Raw genomic sequence first — 26,157 nt, 5'->3', positions numbered from 1 at the left:
TGTAATTCAGCTATTTTTCTCACCATCTTAGGTTAGGGGTAGAAAAGAGGGAGAAGTATGTATGTTGTTCTGGTCTGCTGAGCCAAAACTAAGCACACGTACTGTGGCCAAAACTGTTTAGCTGAATTGACCATTTACCATAGCTACTTTTAGAAAATACATAAAAAGCTTTGGCCTCCATCACATGAAGCAGTTTGGTAGAAGGGAGACAGTACTGGTTGCTGTGAACAGAAGTGTGCGGTAGTGCAGCTCCTTGCAGAGCTAGACATTGAGGTGGTGTCTACAGCATGGTGCAAGCTTACCTAACTGATCAGAATTTGCATTGATTTTATAATGCAGGGTAATGTCCTGGTCCTATTAGAATATTTGTGTTCTGGGTTTTTTTGCATGTTAAAACACAGAGTTACCAAGGGTCACAATACCTGTCCAGTCATGGTGGTCCTGAGAGAAAACATGGGCTTTAGAGTATATGACCATTTTGTTTCCATGTAGAGAGCTGATGAGCTTGTTCACAGGACTGACTGAATTAACCATGGTCAGGAAATGATGTTTGGGATTGATACTCAAAGGTCTAGTTTCAAAGGGAAAAGGTACAGTGAAAATCCTATCTCCAACTAGAAAAAAGGAAGTTTTACATACAAATCCACATCCACTTTTTTCCAGTCTCAGCAAAGGAGGCAAATCAAAAGATTTTGAGAAGTTCCATCTATACATTTTTTATGAAAGAAATAATCAAACTTGTGATTTGGGGGCAGCTTCTTCCAGAATTTAGAGTGGCTGGGCTCGACATCAGTGTTCTACAAATAGAGCTTGGACCCAATTGTCTTTCCTCCCAGCCTGTGCACAGACACCATCTCAGTTCAGCCAGGCATTTGGAGGGAAAGACTGGGGTGGCAGGAAAGGTCTGCTACCCTCCCATAGCTACACTACACAGCTTGAGCTTCATTGTTGACCATTACTACCAAAGGCTGCCCTGTCACAGGATGGACCAACACGTATCAGAAGTGGGGCACTCAGGCTAAGGAGGCAGGGCCTCTGGATATGGTGCTACAATACAACTTCCATTTCTTCATGTGCCATTAAGGATTGTGTGCCATAATCAGGCTAGCTGGATGCTGGTTTGCCTTTGAAATGACAGTCATGAGGCAAAACAGAATAGCAGTTTCAGTTACTTTTTAACTGACATCATCTGTTTTCAGAGAGTTGAACAGGTCTCATAAGAGAAATCTTCTTGGTCCAAAGATAAACATGACAGTCGTCTTTGCATACTCTCTGCCTTTCTACCCATAAACAAGGAAAACATATTTTGTTTCTGCAGGGCCAGGTTAGGGGATTTGATTTTTTTTTTTTGAGTTTCTCTCTGAAAAGTCACTTTTTAGATCAAGAAATGTGAAGAAAACTGAGCCTCTTCAGGATTATGGGAATCTTAGATGCTACTAGGGAGGAATTAAGGGCAGTTGGCCACAATTCACATCATCAAAGTACTATCAGGTTGAAATTTTTTGATACCGGAGAGGTTATTATTGCCACATTCCCTGAAGGAAACATGCCTGAAGCATCTTACTATCCTGTGGTGGAGATGTCCAAAGTGATTTCTGGAGTTAGCAGACTGGCAGCAAGCATAAAATCATGCAAATTTTAGGAAGGAAGGGACTTTTGTTAGTTCTTTTTGTTTTCCAGGGACCCTCATTTTAATGTAGTCTGGCTTGCTTTGCCAAGATGAACATGATGTGTTGGCTCTGACATTGACCCTGGTGTTGCCTGAGGGTCAGGGAGTTTAGAGGATGTTTGCAGCAAGACAAGTACCCATCATGAGGCTGCTGGGCAGATCTCAGGCACTTAATACCCATGTCAGGAAAGAGTTCTACAATGAGAGATTTTTACATCCACCAATTAGCCAAAAAGCAGATCAGGTAAAAATAAAACAATTTTAAAAATCCATTTTATCAAGATGCAGGAGAGGTTAAATCCTTTCCATGCTGAACTCAAAAGCAAATCACAGAAATTAGCAAATCTGGGATTTCCTTCCTCCTCTCCCCCCTCCACTCATCCAGTTATCTCTGTTTTATTTTGGAAAAGACTGGGTGATTTTTAGGACTTCATTCTTTCTATGTATTTTCCCTGTATTATCATCCTCAATTATTATGCAACATTACCGGGAAAAGAGGGGATATGAGGCAGTGAATTGTTTCCTGGGTGGGTATGTGGAAGGTGGATGTCTCTGGCCTGATGACCCGTGTCTCCTGGCACTCTCAGTCCCTAGCGGCAAGTCTCCTCTCTCTACATCAGCAGCAGTAGTGGTTCCTTGGTAGGGCCTCAGAAATTTCATTGTCACTAAGGACAGGAAAAAAGAGAAACTTCCCAGGCTGACACCACACCCTGTAGGCCTTTCTGTGTCTCCATGAGAGTCCTTGGGTTTGCCTTTATTTTACTCCCACTGTGCTTGTGCTCAGCCAACAGACAGGGGCTGCAGTGGAGAAGAACCTATGTGAGCTGGAGGCCATGGCAGCCTTGCTGGCAGAAGACTGTAATAGAGAGAAGACTGGTTGTCCCCTCTGCACATGGAGCTAGGAAAGGGGCGCAGAGCCAGCTCTGCTCCAGGAGGGAAGGGCTGCAGCCTCCAAGATGCTTTGCTGAGGCTCAGCATTGGCTGAAAGCACACGGTCCTCAGCAAACCTTGGAGCCCTTTCTTCTTGCCTGTGCTCTGATATGGCTTTGAATTCAGGATTTAATTTGGACTTTGTTTGGAGAGACTACAGAAGGTGGGGGAGTTGTCACACCTTCCCCTGCTATTTATTTTTGTATTGTGTACACTTTCCATCATTATCCAGGACAAATGCAGCAATTATCTGCAGAAAACTGTGCAAATCAGGTGAAGCCGTTTGTTTATAGTTCAAAGTGAGACATTAAAAACAATGGACCGAGTAAAGCATGAAAGTAGATCAATCCCAGCCCTGTTTTAACTTCCTTTCCTTCAAGATCACTTTGAACCTACAGTAATTATGATTCTTTCTGCTAGCTTAAATCACCCTTGCCCTCATTAGAGCTGTGCAGAGTGACCATTTTCCATTTCATGAGTTGCCACGTGTAAAAGCTGCTGTGTTTGCAAGTATTCAGGCATACCTGGCTACACTACACAAGTCATAAGTGATAACAGTCATAATTAATATCCATTATACACCTTCCGTGTACACTGACATCACTGATAACATCAAGTGCAATTTATGTGGTGCTATGAACGGCAAGCTTTGGTCTCTTGTGAGGCGCCCTAGACATGGGCTCATTGGTCCTGCAGGGAAAGAGCTTCCTTTTAGACACTTGCCCTGAGTATTTTGAGGCTACACCAATGACCCTCAGGGTCATTGTGGGTTGAGGGTGCAAAAAAAAATAAAAATACAGGAGTGGGTTCTCAACCAGTCAAGACTTTTTTGACTCTTTTAGAATTTAATGCTATTTTTAAATTAAATGTTAGGTTCTTGGTACACACTTCTTGTTTCAACATGTTTCTCAGACATTCAATTTCCTTTAATTTGTCCTTTTCAGGACATGATCTCAAAAGTCTGCTAGTGACCTCTGTCAGGAAAGTGGATCCTTTCTCCAGCCTTTAAAACAGAGTTTTTGCAGAGCTTTAATTTTTATAGTTGAAGTCAAGGCACCAGTTCTCCTTCACAGCAGAGAAAAACAAAGAAGCTGTATGCTTTAAATATCTTAATGACCTCTCCTGATATCATTGCTGATACATCAGGGGTAATTTGGCCTCTTAATTACCTCAGAAAGCATCCAGGCATAGCAGGGAGATGATAGTGAAACACCAAGGAGTTCAAATAGCATCCCTGAAAGATCTAAATGGCTGGTCGGCAGTGTAAACTTTTGTACCTCTTTCATGACCACAAAGTTTAATCTCCCCATGTCCTCCTCCTTTCATATGCATGAAGAAGAGGAGATTTAGGGGTTGGCGGGCGGTGGGGCAGGCGCGGGGGGTGAACGTGGCGCTTGGCCGGGGCAGCTGTGGGGCTGGCGGTGGAGAAGGGGCCAGCAGCATGGCCGGGATGGGCCCACTGAGCGGAAAGAACAAACTCTTCGGACCTGTCTGACACACGGGTCAGGGGGTCACCCCGAGCTGGTGGAGGCGGCGCAGCAGATTGGAAGCTCGCGATGCCCCTCCGACATCATTTAGACAAACAAGCAGATGGCAGGTGTCAGCAGTGACAAAGAGCCATCTGTGCAGCGGGGACCATCCCCTCCATTCTCTCACAGGCTACTTCATTAAACCCTCACTTCAGAGTGACTGCACCATAGCCTTTAACCAACAGGGCCCCCAGTAGCATGGGGTGGTTGGGTTTTTTTGTTTTGTTTTGTTTTGTTTTGTTTTTTTTCTTTTAAGAAAAATTATTATTTAAAGGCTGCTTGCATTCTGCTCTTGCCTACCTAGGGGCAGCTTGTTTGTGCGTCTTAGTTCCTCTGAAGGGGCAGCAAGGGAGGAAAATAAAAACAGAAACACCCAAAAAACCCTTCTGCCAAGCTGAAGAGAAACGTGTTTGCACAGAGCTGAACCTGTGACTGCAAGCATGGTAGGGAGAGATTAAATGTACTCTAAGGGACTACGGGCTATCTATTTGATTTGAGGGGCCACAGGGGGGCTGTTGGGGAGCAGGCCGTGGTGGGGGGATAGGGATGGCTGGAAAGATAAACAGAGGTGCAAACCCATTTACAGTAGGGCTGCTGGAGGTGGCACTGGCAGGGAGGAGGAGGCCTGCTCAGCTCTGCTCTGTAAGCCTCTCGAAGCAACAGACCTGAGCAGAGGTGACATCTTTCTCACCGTACTGAGGGGCAGGGGGTGGGTGTGCCCCCTAGTTTATTTATTTATTTGCCTGGTGGGGGACCTGGGAGCTTTACAGGCTAGTGCACCTCTGCAGCCGGTCGCGCTACTTTAGCCTCCCCTGCAGATCCCAGCAGAGAATGGCACCAGTGTCGCCACCGAGGCCCGGGTGTCCCAGGGTATGTCAAGGGAGCTGTTTGGGGGTTGCCAAACAGCAAACTGAGAAACCCTACTGGAGTAGTAGCAGAGTGGGTGGGAAACATGCTAAGACACCTCTTCTATCCCCTCCCCACGCCTGCGTCTCAGAGCATGTGTAGGCATCAGAAAGCAATGCTCATAAGTAACTCATTAGAAGAGTTTTTCTGTGTGACAAGTTTGGGGGTTGGTTCAAACAAAGCAAAAACTATTTCCAAGCTCCTGCCAAGTCCCTGATCAGGCTTGAACTGAACTTTTTAGGAGTACTGGAACAGTTTAAACAGTTTAAATTTTTTGTTTGCTTGCTTGTTTAAATGGGTCTCCACACTTTCTGGTTTCAGCTAGGGAAGCAGAGATAGGACACTGAAAAGCTAAATCAAAAGCAGTATTTGCATCATCACTGGTTACTGCAGTACCGGACAGAAGTGGAAATAGCCTAGAAAAGTACGTTTCACAAGAGCTTTCAGATTGAGAATGTTTAGATACATTGAGATCTGCAGTACCTGGTCAGCAGAGGTGGTGGAAACCAATGCTTTTCCTTTGCTAGGTAACACAACTCACCTGGACAGTTACCCTGTCCCTCATTAAGGCACAAGGGGCATTCTCTTTTTTTTTTTTTTTTTTTGTAACAAGACCTGCTTATAATTATGACTTGGGATTTATGTGGTACTTACTCCTTCCTATGAAACTACCCAAATGGCAGGATGAGGAGTGTGGGTCAGATCCTTGTTGAAACCCTTCTGGACATCCACACATGAGAATTGAGAAGGCAGAGGAAAGCCTCCTTTTCCAGCAGTAGCTACATCTCACTTTCAAACTGGCAATATCAGATCCTTTATTAGTTTATAAACACTGGAGTACTCTGGTGGGCTGTCCAGATCCTCTCACAGACTCTGAATGACAGAGGCAATGCTTGGAGTAAGCAGCATCCGTGAAGGAAGTTTGGCTTCCTTTGTAATAGAAAAAAGCTCCTGGGATTGTGGCAAAAGACTGGCCAGTTACACGCAGGAAACCCTTTAGTGCCAGTAGTCACTCCCCTCAGTGGAGGGGAAACAGCTGGTTGGCAAAGAAGGGAAAGGGGCTAAGATTTTCCATCCTATTAGCATGTTTACTTAGGGCAATTCCCAGTCAAATTGTCTCTCTTAGACCATCTTGAAAATAAAAAACCCTGTGACAAACCTTCTACCTCACAAGTTCTGCTGGGCTTCAAGTAGCTTCATTACTAAAAGTCCACTCCCTAGTTAGATAATTCTCTGAAAAATATCTGCTTTGCCATCATCTTCTTGTTTTTCCTGATAATAAGATGAAAATTTATTATTCCTGAGTGCTCATAAACCAACCCCAAAACAAACCTTACAAATTCCAAGCCAGTAAATGGAAGAGAAGCAGCAGATGATTAGTGGATGCATTTTCAGCTAGCCTCTAGGCAAAATTTGGAGCTGTGAGTGCCAGGTGTGTGTGTGAACCCACACTCACATGCATGTGAATAAAATACAGTTTAATCTCCTAATTAGTAGGTTCCAATGGAAACATTGAGATATTTTTAATACAAACAGGTTTTACCAGAAAGCAGCAATAATTGCCATCTGCTTGTCACAAGTCTTGGCTCTTAACTGTTTAATTCCTGTGGCTGCAGTTCTTCCATTGTTGAAAGATGTGGGATTCCTACAGAACATGATCACAGAGATAATAATTAAAGCTCAACTAAGAAGTCAGTATTTGAATGATGACATTTCCTTCTGGAGGTGAGGTGTTTTTCCCTGATGGTGTATTCCCATCCCATGGGGTTCATCAACTTCACTAATCTACATTATGTGAAGAAGAAATGTCATTGGGCAAAGTCTCAAGTAGGGTGCTGTGGTCCAGCTCTTTTCCCTTGTCCCCTGAAGGGATGAGTTTCAGGAAGAGACATTTAGACAACTCAGTACCAGCCAGGGTGTAGTGGTCTGAACACACTGGCAAATCTCTGACACTACTTTTAAGGAGGATCTATCTTGTCTGATCAATGCAAAAAGGGGTCAGGGTTGCAGCTCAGTATCCTCCTTGTCATCTTTGAACAAATTAGTATCCATAGACACAATCAGGCCCTCAAATATTCACAGCTGTGGTTCAAATGAAGTCTCCTAATGAAATGCAAATTCAATAAGACAGTTACATGATCAGCATCAGCTCATTAAGGCCTGCCAAGCCAGTGTCTCTTCTTTGTTAGACCACCATAAAGCTCCCCCCCCCCAGCTTTGGTGGAGTTACCCCGGGCTGAAAGATGCCAGGCTCCGGGCAAAGTCTGACCTAGCTGTACAGCTGGGAGGAGAGACAATGTGCTGTGCTGCTGAATCAGTGGCACTGGACTGATGAACATCAGCTGAGGGCTGGGCTTGGTGGTTCTGAAGAAGTGGAGAGGGCTTGGGTTTGCTCTCCTCCATCACACCATGAAATTGTCAAGGGTCCCACTGGAGCTACAAGGTGACACTGAAACAAACAAATGTACAAAACTCCAACCTAAGGCAGGGCCAAAATCAAGCTTGTGCTTTTCTCTGGGGAGTTCCTTGTCTTGTATTTGCAAAGTTCTTGAAATCACTGCTCTTTCCTTGTCATAGGAAGCAGCCAAAAGGGTGTCAGGCAGCTGGCTTGCTACCTTCCTGACCCCATTTTACAATGTCTGCTCTTCTGTGAAAGGGTTGGCCCAGACAAAGCACAAGGGATGCACAGCCCTCGCATCCAAGTACAGGGTGTTTTTTCTTTCTTCCTCCCCACCACCACCCCACCCCACCCCCCCCCCCAGCCTGGGCTAATATGGTGATGTTTGACAGGTCTGACCTGCACAGCCATAATGAGCCTTCAGGAGAAAAGGGACAAATGCAGTTACCTCTCGCCACAAGTCTTGCTGCTGGGAGATGAACTTTGCTACTCTGCCTTGGCTGTAACAAATGCCCCTCAGTGCAAATGTGTTTCCTTTTCATTTTCAAATAGGGATGAATTGAGTATGTTGGATTAGAAATTTCCCATCACTGACAAAAGTGGAGGGGGGGAAAAAAGCTATGTAAAGTTCAAGAGGAGGGCAGAGGGAGAATGAAAACACAATGAGTGAGCAAGAGACAGTTTCTACAGGGTTTTTTGTAGATAGAATTTTGCAATAATTTGTATTTTAAGATTTTTTTTAATTTATTTTTTTTTGCAGGGGATAAACCCAGCAAAAAGAAATGAATGCATTGTACTGATTTTTTTTTAATGTACATATTGGATTTATGCATTTGATGCTAGCTGTGCACAATAAACAGAGATGCACAAATGCAAGTGTGCTTATTAAAAAGGAAAAAAAAAAAGCCCACTAAAAGCCAGGCTATAGATGTGTAGCCTCTGTTATTTTACTTTCAATATTTTACATCTATGTATTAAAAATCAATTAGGCTTACATTTATCACTTATAGGAATAGTTGCTTAGTGTTATAGGAAAAGCTTGCTAGTTGTGGGCTTGAGAAGCACTTGTTTAGGACAGTGGTGGGTGCTGCCAGCTGGAGGTTCAAAGTGGCAAGTAGGATGATATTTGCTGGGCTTGGGCTCCTCACCCTTGCTTGGAGGGGAGAGGAGATAACTTATCACTAGGGGTTCCCTTGCCAAGGTTCAATGAAGACCACTTGGTTGAGGACAGTGGAAAGAGGCAAGATGAGGAGGAACATTTTGCAGTTGGGACTGTGCAAGCACATGCTCCCAAAGTGAAAGTGAAGACTCTCAAATCCAAGACAACTCCTCAGTTTTTCAGTATTTGCTTGGCTAATTCCTCTTAGTCTCACTGCTTGTTGATACTCTCCTATCTTTGACCCAGGTGTATCCCCCTGGACAGCTGCTAAAGCCATCTAGAGTGGTATTAATATAGTGTGGCTGTAATAATGAACCTCTCCAGTAGCTGTAGCAAACAAACAGCTTGTACACAGTCAGGCTGTATTTTCCAGTCGCATATTGGCCGGGATGTGCTCAAAGTAGTGGCTGAATGATTCTGTTAACAATCATAAATCATAAAGAATCCTCATTAATGATTTGTGAGTAGAAATAGAAGTAAAATGTGTTGACTGTATGGCTTGATAAAAATATCCATCCTGGCTGTAGATGTCATCACATCTCTCCTTTAATCCTGCAAGTAAGTGTGTGAAGGGTTACCCTAATGCCCTCACACTGATTCTTCACTCCAAGCACACTGAGTTATGTGACTGAGGAGTCATGAGCAGATTACCAAGCAAAGCCAAATTTGCTCCCTAGTCTTTATATAATCAGCTGCTGCTCCTGTTGTTTTGTCATCAAGTCAGCCACAGTGTTCTCCATATTACTGAGGAACATGATGGTGCCACCTAAAGTGTCACACTTTCAATAGGGGCTTTCACTAGTAACCAGCAGATACATTATACCACATTAGAGGTGCCCCAGATGCCAAGCTCCTACTGAAGAGAACAGGAAATCATAAAAATACCACCCCAAAAAGGTATTAGTAATGCAATAACATTTGTTACGTTTTGTCATGATGCCAAATTCCTATGCCAGAACTATGCAGTGCATGTGTGAGAAATGAAAATCTCCTGTTTGCAGCATCTTGTCAAAAGAAACAACACTGAAGAAAGAAATATGCATTTTCAAATGCTTTACTGCTAACAGGATGGTCATCTCAGACATGTTGACAACATCTGAGAAGGCAGTGTGTGACTTTGGGAGCAGGTTTTCCTGAGCTCAACATGAGCTCAACATGAGCTCTCAATGTGCACTTGCAGCCCGCAAAGCCAATCAGATCCTGGGCTGCATCAGGAGAAGTGTGGCTAGCAGGTCGAGGGAGGTGATTCTCCCCCTCTACTCAGTCCTGGTGAGACCCCACCTGGAGTACTGTGTCCAGTTCTGGAGCCCCTATTACAAGAGGGATGTGGAGGTGCTGGAACATGTCCAGAGAAGGGCCACAAGGATGATCAAAGGGCTGGAGCACCTCTCCTATGAGGACAGACTGAAGGAGTTGGGGCTGTTCAGTCTGCAGAAGAGAAGGCTCAGAGGTGACCTAATTGTGGCCTTCCAGTATCTGAAGGGGGCCTACAGGAAGGCTGGGGAAGGACTTCTCAGGATCTCAGGTAGTGACAGGACTAGGGGGAATGGAATGAAGCTGGAGGTGGGGAGATTCAAGCTAGATGTGAGGAGGAGGATCTTCACCATGACAGTGGTGAAACCCTGGAATGTGTTGTCCAGGGAGGTGGTCGAGGCCCCGTCCCTGGGGGTGTTTAAGACCAGGCTGGATGAGGCTCTGGCCAGGGTGATCTAGTGTGGGGTGTCCCTGCCCATGGCAGCGGGGTTGGAACTAGATGATCCTTGTGGTCCCTTCCAACCCTGAATGAAGCTATGAAACTATGAAACTATGAAACTATGAAACTATGAAACGATGAAACTATGAAATACATGTTTTCACACTACCATAATTCTTTCATTATGAAATCTTTTCAAAATTAGATACGTCTTCTTAATACTATTTATATCTATTTGGCAAATTATTTCAAGGAACTCTTCTATGAATCTGACAGGGAATTCTGAAAGCTTTACTGCAAAGATGGTTGGAAAATATTTGTTGTATGGAGTGTCTGTTATTCCTTGAATGGCATCACAACTAAGCCTGAACAAGACTTTCAGTAAGGTTCACTGAAGCTGCACACTTGCAAAATCTGGAAAATGAGAGTGGGTACAGAGTGTGTTTCTGAATCTGCAGCAGGATTCTATCCAAACAGATAAATTGGAAAAACCATCTTTGACAGTGGGATGTAGCTAAATGGAAGAAAAAAATGAAATACCACTCATTGCAGAACCATTCTTCCCTCCATATCTCTGTTCTTCCCGCTCATTTCCCTCCCTCCCTTCCTCCCTTCCTTCATATTCCCTACTTCCCACCTGCCTGCCAAGAAATACAAGAGTTGCAATGCTGCACCTCTATTCAGACTCAAGGAATGACTAGAATCATAGAATCAGCCAGGTTGGACAAGACCTCCAAGATCATCAAGTCCAACTGATCACCTAACCCTATCTAGCATAGACCACTAAGTGCCTCATCCAGTCTCTTCTTAAACACCTCCAGGGATGTCGACCCCATCACCTTCCTGGGCAGCCCATTCCAATGGGCAATTGCTCTTTCTGTGAAGAACTTCTTTCTAAGATCAAGCCTAAACTTCCCCCTGCACAGCTTGAGACTGTGTCCTCTTGTTCTGTTGCTGGTTGTCTGGGAGAAGAGACCAGTCCCTACCTGGCTACAACCTCTCTTCAGGTAGTTGTAGAGAGCAATAAGGTCTCCCCTGAGCCTCCTCTTCTCCAGGCTAAACAACCCCAGCTCCCTCAGCCACTCCTCATAGGGCTTATGCTTCAGAGCCTTTACCAGCTTTGTTGCCCTTCTCTGGACATGTTTGAGCAACTCAACACATTTCTTGAACTGGGAGGCCCAGAACTGGACACAGTACTCAAGGTGTGGCCTAGCCAGTGCTGAGTACAGGGGCAGAATGACTTCCCTGCTCCTCCTGGCCACACTATTCCTGATACTGGCCAGGGTGCCATTGGCCTTCTTGGCCACCTGGGCACACTGCTGGCTCATGTTCAGCTGGCTGTCAACCAGTACCCTCAGGTCCCTCTCTGCCTGGCTGCTCTCCCACTTGGTTTTCATGGAAAAAGAGTGGTTGATGAATGTGTCCCAAATGGTGCTCCTGGTCATGGAGTGCTCCACTGCCAAATTATTTCACCCTGAATGACTATCTAGATATCTGCTTGAACGTTCACAGGCCTGCTATTGTCTGTCTTGAGAGCCATTCTCCATTCCAGTGGCATTTACTCTCATGATAAAAGTCTTCCACTCACCTGAGACACTGTTAGCATCAATGACAGTCTGCCTTTTGGAAAAGGCAACAATCAGCAGAGGAAAAACTGAAGTAAATACTCTTGAAATACAGAAAGGAGAAAACTCTGCTTTGGCATTGTGGGGTAACTGCCCAGCTTACTGTGGGACAAAAATGGAAGTTAATTTAGTGTCCTTCAGGAACAAGATGGAGATGCTTACAACAAAAAGATGTTTATGTCGTCTCTGGAAATGAAGATCTGTGAAGCTGGCCTGACAAATGGCAGAAGGTGGAAAACTTGTGAAGTTAAGATGGCCCTGTTTTGGCTAAAAGTAGTAAAGCAAGTCTTAAAAACATAAACCCATGCAGCTGCAAAACAGATTTTAAGGCTCTAGGGCCTGAGCAAAGACCTTTGCCTAACTGACTGAAATGTTAATATTAAAGTTGACACCCTTCTCTATGAAATTAAGTCAAATAGAAAAAGTGCTAAACATACATAACTACATTACTCAACTCTACCCAAATCATGCTAAACATCAACTAGAGGGCAATAAATGGGAAATGAGTACCTAGATGTTCTAGTCATCTCCAGAAGGCTCAGCCAATATAAAACCCTTGGGAGCTAATGGGTAAGGATCCTATTAAAATTCTTAAAATAAATATTGATTTAATATCTTGGTTTTAACATGTTCCATTTTTTACAAGTTTCCTTTTTTTTTTCTCCCTCCTGCATGTTGCTTCTGACACTACCACTGGTAGTGCAAAGTTGTTATAACAAGCTTCACTTGTTTCATTCATGGAAGTGAACATCACTTTATAGTGATACTGTATTTGACACAGAGGTGCACATTCACCTCCCAAGAGGAAGATACTGTCAGTGCCAAAATCCTCCTGAACTCAGATTTGTTTAACTCTTCAGGTGAGAAAAGGTGAGTGTTGAACTCTTGGACATAGTTCTGGCAACTGTTTTGCAGAGATTTGACTCCCTTGCAGTCCCAGGCAGAAAGAAGTGGAAACATGGCTGAAATTCCCCTGCACTGTGGTGGTCCTTTCCCTTCAACCCCCAGTGGCTTTCTATAATACAGTTGTCTGAAGTTATAGCCAGGAAAAAAAAAAAAAAAAGAGTATTTGAGTATTTGCAGCCTCAGGGGCGGCAATCATAGCAATATCAGGGACTCACAAAAATCTATCTAGTGTTTTAGATAAAGGGTGGAAATGGAGGTAGCATCCATCTAAACTCTGATGGGACAGAAAGGTGAAAAAGGGTAGGGAGATGGAAGGAGGGGGTAAGGAGAGGTTTGGTTTGGTTTGGTTTGGTTTAGAGAGGAGAGGTTCAGAGAGGAGAGGTTTGAAGAGGTTCAGAGAGGTTTGGAGAGGTTCAGAGGGGAGAGGCTCAGAGAGGTTTGGAGAGGAGGGGAGAGGAGAGGTTCAGTGAGGTTCGGAGAGGAGAGAGGTTTGGAGAGGTTCGGAGAGGAGAGAGGTTTGGAGAGGTTCGGAGAGGAGAGGTTTGGAGAGGTTCAGAGATGTTCGGAGAGGAGAGGAGAGGTGATGGGGAATAGGTAGCAGAGGAAATGGGAAATGGGAGATAAAAAGGGAAAGAGGCATTACAGAAAAATTACACAGAAAGAGAGGAGGAAATGCACTCTTCCTTACCAATTAATAAATTTGCATATTGTAATGATTCTCTCTAATGATTCTCCTAGTACTCACTGGTCTTGAGATTTTAAGGGCCTTACCTCGACACTGACATTCTAAGGCCCTCTTCCCCATCCTGCTGCAGAGCAATGATAAGCAGTCTATCTTCCCCATGCAAAGTGAAGGCCTGGGACCATCCCCTTATACTCAGCACACCTGTCTCTAGATGAAATCCTGTGTTGCATGACCCTGTGCTTGTTGCTGGAGGGGACAAGGCATTGCCAGTTAGCAATTCAGGGTGTGCATAGGTGTTGGAGGGGGAGAGGGAGTGTGTGAGGTGGGTGCCTCTGCCACAGCACTGAGGTGGGAAGGGAAGGAAGGATTTAGGGATTGCCTACCCTGGTCTACAGTGTCTGCTGTCAGTTCGCTTTGTAACGGCACAGTGTTTGCAGGTTGCCACCTCACATGCCTCACTGTCCTGTCAGTTCAGTCCCATCCCATCTAGTGAGAGGCATTGCACTTGGAGTCCCACACCAGTGGGTATCACCTTCCATGAGATGAGTGTCCCCAAACCAGTCAGTGAGGTGATAAATGCTCTTCTTAGGGGTCTGAATTGACCTCTTGTCCAGGGACCAGATTCTGGTGCCCAGTTTTCTGCCTGAATCAGGCACTGCCTGTGCATGGCCATTCCTCTGCACAGAGAGGCAGAAGATCTTAGATGGAGGTGTGGGCTTCTGGGAATCAAAAGAAAACTAAAATGATTTTATGACCCAGGGAAATCAGGCCTATGTGCAAGGGCTGCATCCAGAAGGGCAATGCAGATGATCTTTGCTGTCATCTAGTTTTCCAAGACACAGAGATGACAAAGGAGATGACATAGCATTTACTTTTCTGAGTTCTGTCCCATGTTCTTGTTTTTATTTCTTTGCCTTTGTGTGCAGCTTCTTCTAGCACTGTGATCCTCCTCATTCTCTGTCCCAGGGAGAAAGGGACATGTTTTCTTTAAACTTTCTGTCTCCTCTTTGACAGTTTCCATTAGTGGTTTGACACCCCTGTGCTTCTTCCATGAGGATCTTGCTTTTACCCTGTCTTTAATCATGTTGTCATATGATAATAGCTTCAAAAGGAAGAACATTGAGTCCTGTCCTTCTGGAGTGCTTTATGCTGATCCTAATAAACAGCTTGTGCTTGGAATTGTGCTACAGCTGGCCTACTCTCAGCCTCATCCTTTCTATGACATATTAATGCTGAACTTTAACCATGGGGATGTCTGGTCTCAGCAAACACACCCTGCCCAACAACCGTCCACTGTTAAGGGATAGTCTGGGCAACCATGGCATAAATTGAGTAAAACATTAGAGAGCAGATAGCACACTGAAAAATGTGATGTATTTTGCCTGTGTTTCCATCTCTAGAAAAATCCAAGCAGAACTTGGTGAAAATGTTCAGTGTGTGCATGTGTGTGTTTTTCCACGCGGAAAAAGGAGTTTGCCCTCATTGCCATTTAGCACAAGGCTTCCTGGAAGGCTTAGTAAAAGTCCTGAAGCAGTGAAAGTCCTTACCTGTCTGGTTTTGTGCTGTGCAAGACATTTGCAGAAAGCTGACTTCTTCAGAACTTGTACTCCTGAGCTTGTGCAATGACTGCTGGAAGTGCAGAAGCAGGTTTTCCCACCTCTGCAGTGGTGTGGGTTAACACATAAATGGAGGGACTAAGTGGCGTGTTGCTTCTACCTGCAATACAGTAAATCAAGCCTAGGACCTCACTGAAGTGTTTTATGCATATAGTCAGAGATGGGACTTACCTAAAAGACCTTGCAGTCCTGTTGGAAGAGTTGATGTTTACACTATCAGACTAAAAATGGACAAGTGAGGTGCCAAAGGTGTTTGTGATTCACTCCAATGTGTAAAATTTAACTTATGTCTTTTCAGCTGCTGCACAGTGCTTTGCCAACAGTAGTGACCTCTCTCAGAACCTGTAAAAAATATCTGTGTTTGATTAAAAAATGTCTCTCCCCACCTTATTTAGCACTGCTTGCAGTTGCACAGGTTCACACTGAAGCCACTGGATCTAAGACCTCAGAGCTCATTATCACTCTGGCTTTTCCTATTGCAAATATCTGTAATTGGTGGTTAAACATCTAAATTATTTGTCACCTGCCTTCTGGTAAAATTACTAGCTTAAATTGTTAAATAACTCTCTAGTCCTCCACATTAAAACTTGTCTCCCTAAATTCCTAACTACCCACAGTTTGTAGTAGTAATAATAATCATAATCATAATCATAATCATAAAAAAACAGATTGGAAGAGACCTTCAAGATCATTGTGTCCAACCCATCAACCAAATCTCTCTGGAATTAGAACATCCGAAGTGGACACAGTGCCAAACGTAGCAATTTCATCCTCATTCTCTTAGATGAGAAATGAAAGCCTCTTTTATTCTTTCTTCAGTCCCACAACAGACATGTGGTTGGTTACACATTTCACTATTCAAGACTTTTAGGGTGATTTTATTCTCTGGATTGAGGGTCCCAGCTTTTAAATGTGAGCTTTAAATGTCATCTCTGTTTCTTCTCAATACCTTCAACTGCAATAGACTTTGTCCGCTTCCTTAACATTTTTCTGCCATTTCTAGCCCTTAATTTATATGTAACTAGTTTGGGTGCACATCTATCTTTGTCTATACCTGCATTCATTTCTCTTAAAGACACTGGGTTTTTTTTTAATCAGTAGCATCTTCTATGTAGACTGCAGCTTCAGGATCCAAGATCCTTGTGTGGTTCCTGATTATTTTAAACAATTTTTCTATTTCAGTTCTTTCTCTGAGTCAGCCGGGCTCATAATCGTTGTCAATGTTGAGAAACGTTCCCTTTAATGTATCAGGTGTATATATATATAACGGTTTTGGACTGCTTCATGTGGTTTGCATATAAAAAGGGCAACTGAATCACCATTGCTTGACCCTAAACAATCTTTGCAAAACCACAAATGCTAGTTCAGAATTGCTGTCCTGAGAACTTTGCTCTGTTACATTCAGATTGTCCCACCTGTTTGTGTGTTACAGAGAGACACAAAGCTGATTTTCCTGTCCCCTGTCCAAACTAATGATGTCAGATCCTTTATCTCTTATCATTTAAGATTGTTGGCTCATTGGCATGGAGAATGACATTTTGTCAAATAAAGGATGCTTCTTTTCCCATTTCACTTTGCCTCTTCTAGCATTTCTAAAGAGCTTACAATACTTACTAACTTTCATAATACTTTATTAACATTTTAATCCTGTGAGTCTTCTCATAAATTTTCAGTGCTATGCCTAGAAAGGATCAGTTTAAACTTAACCTTCTTACTCCTGTTAAAATGTGGGCGATCTCTAAAGCACCCATGTGCTCTGAAGTACATATTTCCACAAGGATTTCGTTCTGATTTTGCACTCTCAGGAGACTTGGATAGGGGCCAGCATATGAGAATTCACCCACGCATAACCTCCTGGCCTTTGGAGATTTATCCATCATGGCATTTTCCGTGAGTGATACAGCAGTGATCTCCTAAATTCACGCTGGAACCAGAGATCTATGTACTGATTTCCAAGCTACTTGCATGTGAAGGGCCCTTGGTGGCACACAGGGCTTTCCCTCAGCCTGCCTTTATGTATGTAGGCTTTTCATGGTCCCTCAGATAACATCAAGCTGCCTTTCAGTGCTGAAGACGGGGTCATTCAGAATCATCCAGATAATAGAAATAATGTCTGGTGTGAGCCAGAGTGATTAGAGTTGGCAGCAGCTCACTGGTAAAGAGAGAAAAAAAAATGCTGCAGATAGTCTTTGCTGAAATAAAACCAAGGGGATTAGAGTTAACAGAAAACCTTGTTTTAGTTTGAGACTATGTTATCTGCTAGGAGCATTCATTATCAACATGTTCTAAAATAAATAACATTATCAGTATGTTCTAAAATAAATCAATGACTCTTCACTAATAAGACATTGGTTAGAGATAAAGGATGTGTAGCACTCAATCAAATCCACAGGCAAATAGTTGAGCTTCCCGGTCTATTTTTCACTGCTCTTTGTTTGCTCCTTTCAGTGCCTGGAAAGCCTGTTTCTCCAGGGGCACAACCTGCACTTGCACTAGCTTCAATATAGAAGATCCTGGTGGCACTATCTGTAGTCCCTCTCCCTGTATTCCTTGCCTTTTTTATTTTTTTTTAATTCTAACATGTAAAAGAAACCTCATCCATCTAAATCAATGGCTGTCTTGCAAAGAGCTGAAACAGAAGGAATATCACTCAAAGTCTCTTAAGCCCCTATGAGCTGCAGTCTGGCTGTCAGCATCCTGGCAGATTTATGAGGATGGCCGTGACCGGCTTGAAAGGGCAGAGGGAGGAGAAGAAGAGATCTCAACCCATTAGTAATTCCCTGCAGGAAAGTGACAGAGCTGATGACATGCATGGAGGACACATTGCAGGAGATGGGCTGGGGGAGACATTCCCATACAAGAGCAATTTCAGGTCACTTCTGAATCCAGGATTGGTTTCTGCTGATGATCTATTTCTAGGCCTCCCATCCTTTAGCTTGTCATCTGTTTTGTCCAGATCAGTTTTGGCCAGATCTTGTGCTTTTTTCTTCTAGAAGAAAAGAATTTAAATACTTATCTGGTGTTACTCTTCAAGACACAGAGGCACTAGATTGCCCATCATCTCTAACAATCATGGGTTAAACATACATAGATGCCATGTTAGCAGACTCAAACGGTAACAAAAAGTAGGTAGAGGAGCCTGTGACAAAGCCAGTGTCGGGTAAAGAGAGGTCTTTGGAGGGATTTTTCTTTCTTTCCACATATAGAAGATAGATGTCTTTCAACAGCCAACCAGACCACACTTTTTACTGAATGTGGTGAGGCAAGGCCCCTTTTGGTTGCTGCTGTAGGAACACAGAAAATTACATCCCTGCAGAAATAATCTTGGTAAGGCAGAGCTCCTCCTGCTCTGAAGCAGTGGAAGAGAGAGTTGCCACCTTCAAAAATGCTGGTCTGGCTCCAAGGTAGTTTGGCTGTCAGTGTCATGGGCTTAGCCAATAGAATCTGCTGGTGAGTTTTTGATACCATACTGATATCAGGCCAGTTTTAATAGAAAGCGCTGACTGGAGCAAAGTATCATGGGCCTTGTAGTTAATAATGTAACGTGAGCGGCTTCCTGTTTCTTGTTTCTGTTTCTGGTATTGGGTGTTGGTCTTTTCTACTGGGCTGGCTGTGGACTTGGGGGGTGGGAAAGCTGTTTTATGTCTGGCTTCTGCTGCTGATGCTTTTGCTGTGCTTTTCTGTGAAACAGCTACAGTAATTGTACATTGTGTTATCTCCATTAACTCTCTCTTTATCTCAACCCAGGGCCTTTTGTATTATTTCCTCTCCCAGTATGGGGGGTGGGGGAGAGGGGGTGTTGTTTGTGAGAGTGGGCTCTCTCAAACCAGAACAGTCAGACATCACTACTTTATTACAAGGCTCAAACTTCTGGAGGATCTGCCATGCAGCTGCAATGAGAAGAGTGAAATAGAACATTGGAACCAAGTCATCTTGCATCCATTTTCACCAGGGAGTATCAGGTTTGTTCAGTTGGTTTTAGTGGAATTGCTTGGGGTTTGCACTTGATGTTTGTAATTACAGCTGGCCTTTTGTGATCTGGAGAGGACTAGTTAACTCTCTGCTTGAGTACAGTTGACATTAGCACACTTCTGTGTCCAAAGGGGAGTGCAGGACTGCATACAAAAAAGATAACGTTGAGTTCACAGATTCTATTGGTCATGATGTTGCTATGCTTTCTGCTCTATAACACAATGGCAGAAGCTTCTAGGGGATGTGCTATGCCCCAGGACATTGTGAATTCACTGCAGCTAACTTCTAAGTGGAAACCTAGCCACATTATGGAGATGTAAAATGTCATGCCACCATGTACTTTTTGGAAATAAATATAGATAGTGAAAGGAAGTGAGAGATTGGCCAAGAGTATAGCAGAGAGGAGTGAGGAAACCCTGAAGTCTATTGAGAAATAATATAATGTAGTGACATGATGATGCCAAGGCTTGAGAATGGAAAGTTACTATTGTTTTCTCACTGGAGCTCCTACAACACCCCCACCCCCACTATGTCTTCTGCCTGTCTTTGTCTCGTCCATTTAGACTGTACATTTTCCAGACTGACAGGACTAAGACAATCAGCTTCAAGAGCTCTGGGTAAGTGTGAGGAGCCAGCCCTGCTGGGCTGGAATGGACCTGGCTCCATGCAGGGGAGCCTGCCCTGCCTTGGCTGGGACCATGCAGGACTGCTGCCGGCAGTGATGAGAGGTGGTGCTAGTAGGAGGAGTCTCTTTTCTGCTTCGAAGTCTGGCAAAAAACTTTAAAAATATACCAGGCATTTTTCCATCCAATTAATGAATAATGGCACCAGAAATGCCCTGTCAGTCCTGCTCTTTTGCATACCTCCTGGCTGGAAAGAAAAAACGCAGCTAGGTCCCGTGAGGCCCTAAGTTCCTTGTGTGACTGAGATACAGTTGCCAGGCTGTAAAGTCTGAGAAGTGCTGTGTGTCCCTTTAAAGCCTGCAGGCAGTTCTGTTGACTGACGCTGCCTGAATGCTTTTTAGGAGTGCTGACATATTTTCATGTTATCAGTTTTCATGCAAACTTTTCCCCAAGAGCCTGCTTCACGTTGCTCGGCATCACACCAAGGGAGAAGGAAAGAAGAGGGAGCTGTCAAGGCACATCAGTAGTTGCTGTATTTGTACTGGAAGGTATGTGCATAATGAAGAACAATATTTTCTGGCTGCAGAAGTTTGCAATATCCCAATGTGAGATCCTTGTGAATGTATCTGCTATGGTTGCGACAAGAAGGCATTTGTCTTGGGATACAGAACCTTTTTGCATCTGGTCCCTTGAGCAAATCAGGACAAGTTTGGCAGGGATTGAAAGTCCATATCATCTGGTGACCCAAATGAATAGTTCCAGATGGACTGGGGCCCTCATCACAGTTGGTGCCCTTATTGACTGGAAAGCCAGAGCTGAATGAAAGGAGAGACTCAATACTGAGAAGGTCTGAGTACCTTGCTTCTCTCATGCCTTGTGGATGTAGAATTTTAACTCCTCAGCTTCATCTATGTGGCACATTGCACCAACAATGGGCATTTCAACACTGAAGAGAAAGGCAATGACACTGATGTGAGAGTGAACTTGTGAACTTGTTCCTGCCCTGAAACCCTTCCTACCTTGGTAGTACTTGTCCAAACCTGCCACTTTGCAGGCTACCAAAGGGGGCATATTTTTTTATGGGTAACACCTATAGTCCTTCCCCACAAATCTATCCTACAAAATGTACCATGCAGTCCCCCCTTGCCTCCAGAGCAAGGCAGAATCTGTCCCTGGAGTGCAAGAAGAATATTTTCCCTTTTGAGAAGCTCAAACCTGAGCTAGAAGTGAAACTTGGAAATGTCTGTCAGCGTATCCAGAATCTCCCCAGCAGGATATGAAGCAGCAGCAGTCCCTCACAATCACCTGCATACATGCCTGAGCAGGGAGAATATTTGTTTCCTCTGTCTTATCAATGCTTTTTATTAACATGTGAAAATCTGTCCTAAGCACTGGACTGCAGTTGAAAAATTCATCTCAGTTTAGAAAGAAAGCCTTGGGAACCCACTACCCCTTGGCACTCCCTAACAAATGTCCTGACCTTTTCCTCTAGGATCTCGCCTCCCCTTTCCTAACCTGAAGAGGCAAGCAGCATTGGGAGAAAAAACAGGGTGGAAAGCTTCTGAAGTCAGACATCCCAATCACTGGAAAGTACTCTCACAAGGCCTTGTTATAATCATTGCTTGCTTCCCCCATATGTCTGGCCGTCCAAAAGGTTTAAGGAGTAACTGATCTGATAGCCTCTGTGTGCCATTGATTTGTTAAGCCGAAGGGTTTTTTAAAATCCTATTAACAATAGCATTTGCAGAAGGAATGCAGATTAACCAAGTCTAATTGTATATCATTTGCATGAAGAATGAATTAAAAAGCAGCTTTGCAACACATTGACTCAGGATGTTATTGAGCCATTGAAGTCTTAAGGCTGTGAGGGTTGGAGCTATTTAATTAGTGGGGGTGGGGTGTGTGGCTGGAGAGAAAATAGCGGAAAAGAGGTGTTTTAATCAATGAAGCAGGGAAATCACAACTGTTAGAAGATGTGAGATTATTCCTTTCAGGCAAACAACCCAAGCAAATAAATCATGGTCCAACTGTATGAGAACTTTGCTCAATGAAAATCTGGTATTTGAATTGAAGTGAGAGTCATTTGGGAGAGACAGTTTGATGCCAGTGCTTTCCAGATCTGTGGAGCCCTACTTGGGAACTACCTTAAACCAGTGTCTCCAGATGGATTTGGTGGTTTGTTTTGCTTTGTTTTGTTTTCTTGCAGTTTGTGCACTCCAGACAGCATCCCCAAAGTCAGAGGGGATGCTTCCCCTGTCTTCCCTGGGTGTTCAATTGATGGTCACAGTCAGGGATGAAGGTGCAAGGCTGTCTGCCCATGGCAGTTCTGTAGGTCAGCAGAGCAAACTTGACACAGATCCTGAAGGGTAGGAGCATTAGGGCTCATTATGAAGCTCATGTGTTTTCTCCCAGCTGAAGCACAGCAAAAATGGCAACAGAACACTTTGAGTAAATGTGACCTCCTAAAGCTCTCCCTACCTGGCCCGAAAACCAGCAGGATGACTAAAGCATATTATTTTGCCTCTGAACTGTTTGAGTTTCAGCTGCTGAAGGACTGTAGGCAGCTGTATAGATTCAGGCAGGATTCAAATCTGTAGTGTTTTTGTCACATAAATAGCTCTGCTTTTCATCTCAGTTCTGCCTGGTCACCAGTAAACAGCACAGGCTCTGAGTACCCAATTGACTGCTACAGAGGGGGACAAGTAACAGTGTGACAGCATCATCCACATTCTCTTCCTCCAACAGATGCCATAGACACCACCCAAACCCCTCTTGATGTTTGTGGATTGATTTCAGTACCTGAGATATATTGAGTAACAGATGACTTATCTCAGTACTGTATTTCCCAGGGTAACATTTGTTATGTATATATGTATATGTGTAATAATCGTAAATGTAATAATAACAACTGTGCATGGTTGAGGCAGAATGTAGGATTTTTTAAGGTCACAAGATCTTAGTTGCAGGGGAAGCAACTAAATTTGAATCCTGGGATTAAATATATAGGCCATTAAAGAGGATGGATTAATTATTCTCCTGACCTATGCTTAAGGTGCATGTTAAAATAATTGCATGCTTTCATACTAAGTTTCTTGAGTACATTCTCAAACCCAGTATCTTGCTTTGTTTTTTTGGAAGCTCAGACTTACTGCTTTTTTAAAGGCAGTCTTTTTCTAAAACCTGTTTAGAAGGTTGTGGTCTGAGATGCCAAACTCTCTTGTACTGTTTAATAGGAAGGGAGAATTTGCTGGCAGACACTAGGGTATGTCAGTCCAAGCCCTTGAATATGATATACTGAAACTGAAGCAGACACATGATAACTGGACCACATGCATATTGTGGGTGGGCTGCAAACCTTTATTATAGTGCCACTATTCAAAGGGATCAGAACATTTGAAATTGTACTGAAAGAGCAGGGTTGGATTGAGGGTTGTTCTGCCCGCAGACAAGAGACAATTTGTCAGATTACTTGACAGTGACACTTGTGTAAATACTGCTGGCAGCTACTGTAGATGAATTACTTTTTTATTCACTGCAATGCTAATTCTGCAAGTTTAAACTACACCAGCATCAGCTGATCTGCAATCCAGCTACTATATGATACATTATTTAAGGAAATAGGAAAGTGACACAGAATTAAAACTTCCTGAACAAAACTTCTTGGTCTGCAAGCACTGACCAGGGACCAAACCATTCTGGGAATTATAAAGCTGTGCTGAATAACATTACAGCTGAAACTTCAAGAAACACTTCCTCTCTCTCTGCATAAGACCATGAGCTGTGAACCAGATGATGTTTTCTGAACTGACAATGTCAGTGGAGAGAAGCTGCATGAATGTGGCTGATTTGTAGCATGGCCTTTACTGCTGACAAAGGATGGATTTGAAACCAACTCAAACTGCAGTCTTTTATGTAGCCCTAAGATTGAAATCAATCTGGGAGGGAAAAGCTTAGATGAAAGGACAGTATTTTTACTTTATTAACCAGGTAGCTCTCAAGTCATACATAATTTTTCAACAGTGCATAATAGGAGCTGATTCTCAGTCTCATGTTTGTTTATAGGTTACGTCTAGCTGGTTTGCGCTGATACAGCCAACAGTCTGCATTTATTACTCTTGGAAAGGAGGTTTTGGCTTTTCTGTCATGAAGTCAGAGAGCTGTGGGGAAGCAGTTGTGGAGCCCATTTTCCTGCTTTGGGTACCATCCAAAGCAAAGTCAGTCTGGACAGGTGGTGACCTCTGTTTGAAAAAGATGTCAGTGTAGGAGACTAAAGCCTGAAGTAACCTGATATATACTTACCATTCAAAAAATCCCTAAATATTAAATCTTAGTCTAAGTTGCAAACTGAGACAGCTTCTTCTCCTGCTTCATTGAAGCGGAAGAACAGACCGCTGTGTGCTGTAAACAACCTTCTGCATATCAGAAGATGCTGATTTGGACAAAACAAACTCAATTCTTTAGAGTCAGTACGTTTTGTTTGCTGAACTTTTATCTTCCTACTTCACTTTTCATCTGGATTTCTTCCACTTCATTGCCACCTACTGCAAAGTGCCATTAGCCTAGCTGCAGCCTCTGCTGTGCCAGGTGGTAGGTGATGATGATCACACACTATGTTGAATACATGATGCCCCTTCTGAGTAAGACTCATCCTTCTTGTGATACCACCTTTTTCTCAGCTTATGCTTATGGGCCACCAGCTTCCCTTAGCTTTCTTCTTCAACGCTGCTGCCAGGCACATTACAACTCCCCTTCCCCTCATGGTGGCACTTGTCTCTGGTCTTTATTCTCCCCCCCCCCCCCCCCCCCCAAGTTCTAATTTTAACTCTGTAACAAGCTGGAGAGCCTCCCAAATCTGTAGTTATTGGAATTTTAAAAGTATATTCCCTATCTCTCCGCCGAAGGAACTAATGACATCCCAGAACAGCCCCTTGAATAGTAGCTTTCTTTTCTCCCTTGGTGTTCTCTTCTAATTTGACAAGGGCTGTTGATAATAACTTTTCTGAGCAGAGAAGCAGCCAGGAAACCAGGCACTCAGTTCTGGAGAGCAGCAGTCTTTCCAGCTGCTCACTGTAATGTAACTGTAAACAGCTGGGCAAACAGGAGAGGCAGACATTTATGACAAATACCTGCCTCTTTCCTTCGGCAAACATCATGGGGCATCCTAGAGACGTCTGCACGCAATCCAAAGGATCCAGTTCCTCTCTTATGATAAGTTAAACATGAAATATTAAATATAAAGATTAGAGTCTCACTCTTATCCTTAAAGAAGAGTAAGATCCTTTGGCATGTGGATTTAAATTAGAGGCTTACACCTAAATTGTGTACCCCAAATTTTGTGTAGCAATAAATGGTGATTTTTGGCACCAGTCAGTACTTTTTTGCATACCTAACAAAGAAGTTTATGTGCTGGCTTGTCTAAAGTATGAATGAAACTTCAGCTATGTAGTTACTAAAGGTGCCTCCACAGAGTGGTTTTAAATATGTTCCACATTAAATGCACACACTAACACAGGCATGCACACAGCTATATATATAAGCTTCATCTCCTCTCTTGGGGTAATCTGCTAAGAGTGATGTGCAATCTGTTACATCCTCTTCAATATTTGTCATTGTTTTAAAACCATTTTTCTGCTTGTTTGCTTGTACCCTGCCCAGAAAAAACATCTGCTACTTCTTAAATTTAGTCTGCCCTGCTAAAGAACTGTACATTTTGCTAGCAGACTGTAACGATCCTATCCTTTCTGCTAGAAAAATATTCACCTTTTCGTGATGTGAACCTGAGACAGGCAGCTGAAAGGAAATTTCAACAGATTTTTCTTTCAAAAGAATACTGAAAATGTATCTCACCTTCAATATTGTAAAAAAACCATTTAGATGTCATCTGCTGTTCACAAATGCTCCTTTCCCTTGCACATGACACAGAGAAACAAGGCTGAAGCCTGTCATTAATTTAAGGCAGAGTGAAATGCTGAGAAATGGTTCAAGTAAACATGAGAGGCTGCTGAGCAAGACAGGTTATTAATGTTTGTGGCCCATGCTTTGTACATACCAATTTAGTCTGCGTCACCTCTAACAAAAAATCCATACAACTGTGTTATTTTTCATTTAGAGATTATATCAGCAGTAATGACCTTGGTATAGGACATTTTCTGGGGATTAATGACAAAGTGGGGTTAATGGTCCTTATCTGCACCTTGAGCCATCAACACTTCTCAAATGGTTATTAATCCCAGGGTAAGACTGCACCTCCACAGTGAATTTTTGATATTATTTTAATCAATACAGGTTTATGCACACTGACAGCTGCATGTATCACTCATAAATTCTGCTATTACCATGTAAACAATTTTAAATATTAAGTAGTAATATTCTGATACATATTTTAAGTTTACCTAAGGGCCTGGTGGTCTCCACTACATTTAATTTCCATTTATTAAAAACACTTT

This window comes from Melanerpes formicivorus, unplaced genomic scaffold, assembly GCF_026170545.1.
Source record: "Melanerpes formicivorus ecotype bairdi unplaced genomic scaffold, bMelFor1.0.p_v2 SCAF_2, whole genome shotgun sequence".
NCBI lineage: Eukaryota > Metazoa > Chordata > Aves > Piciformes > Picidae > Melanerpes > Melanerpes formicivorus.
This window is presented reverse-complemented; position numbering follows the sequence as displayed.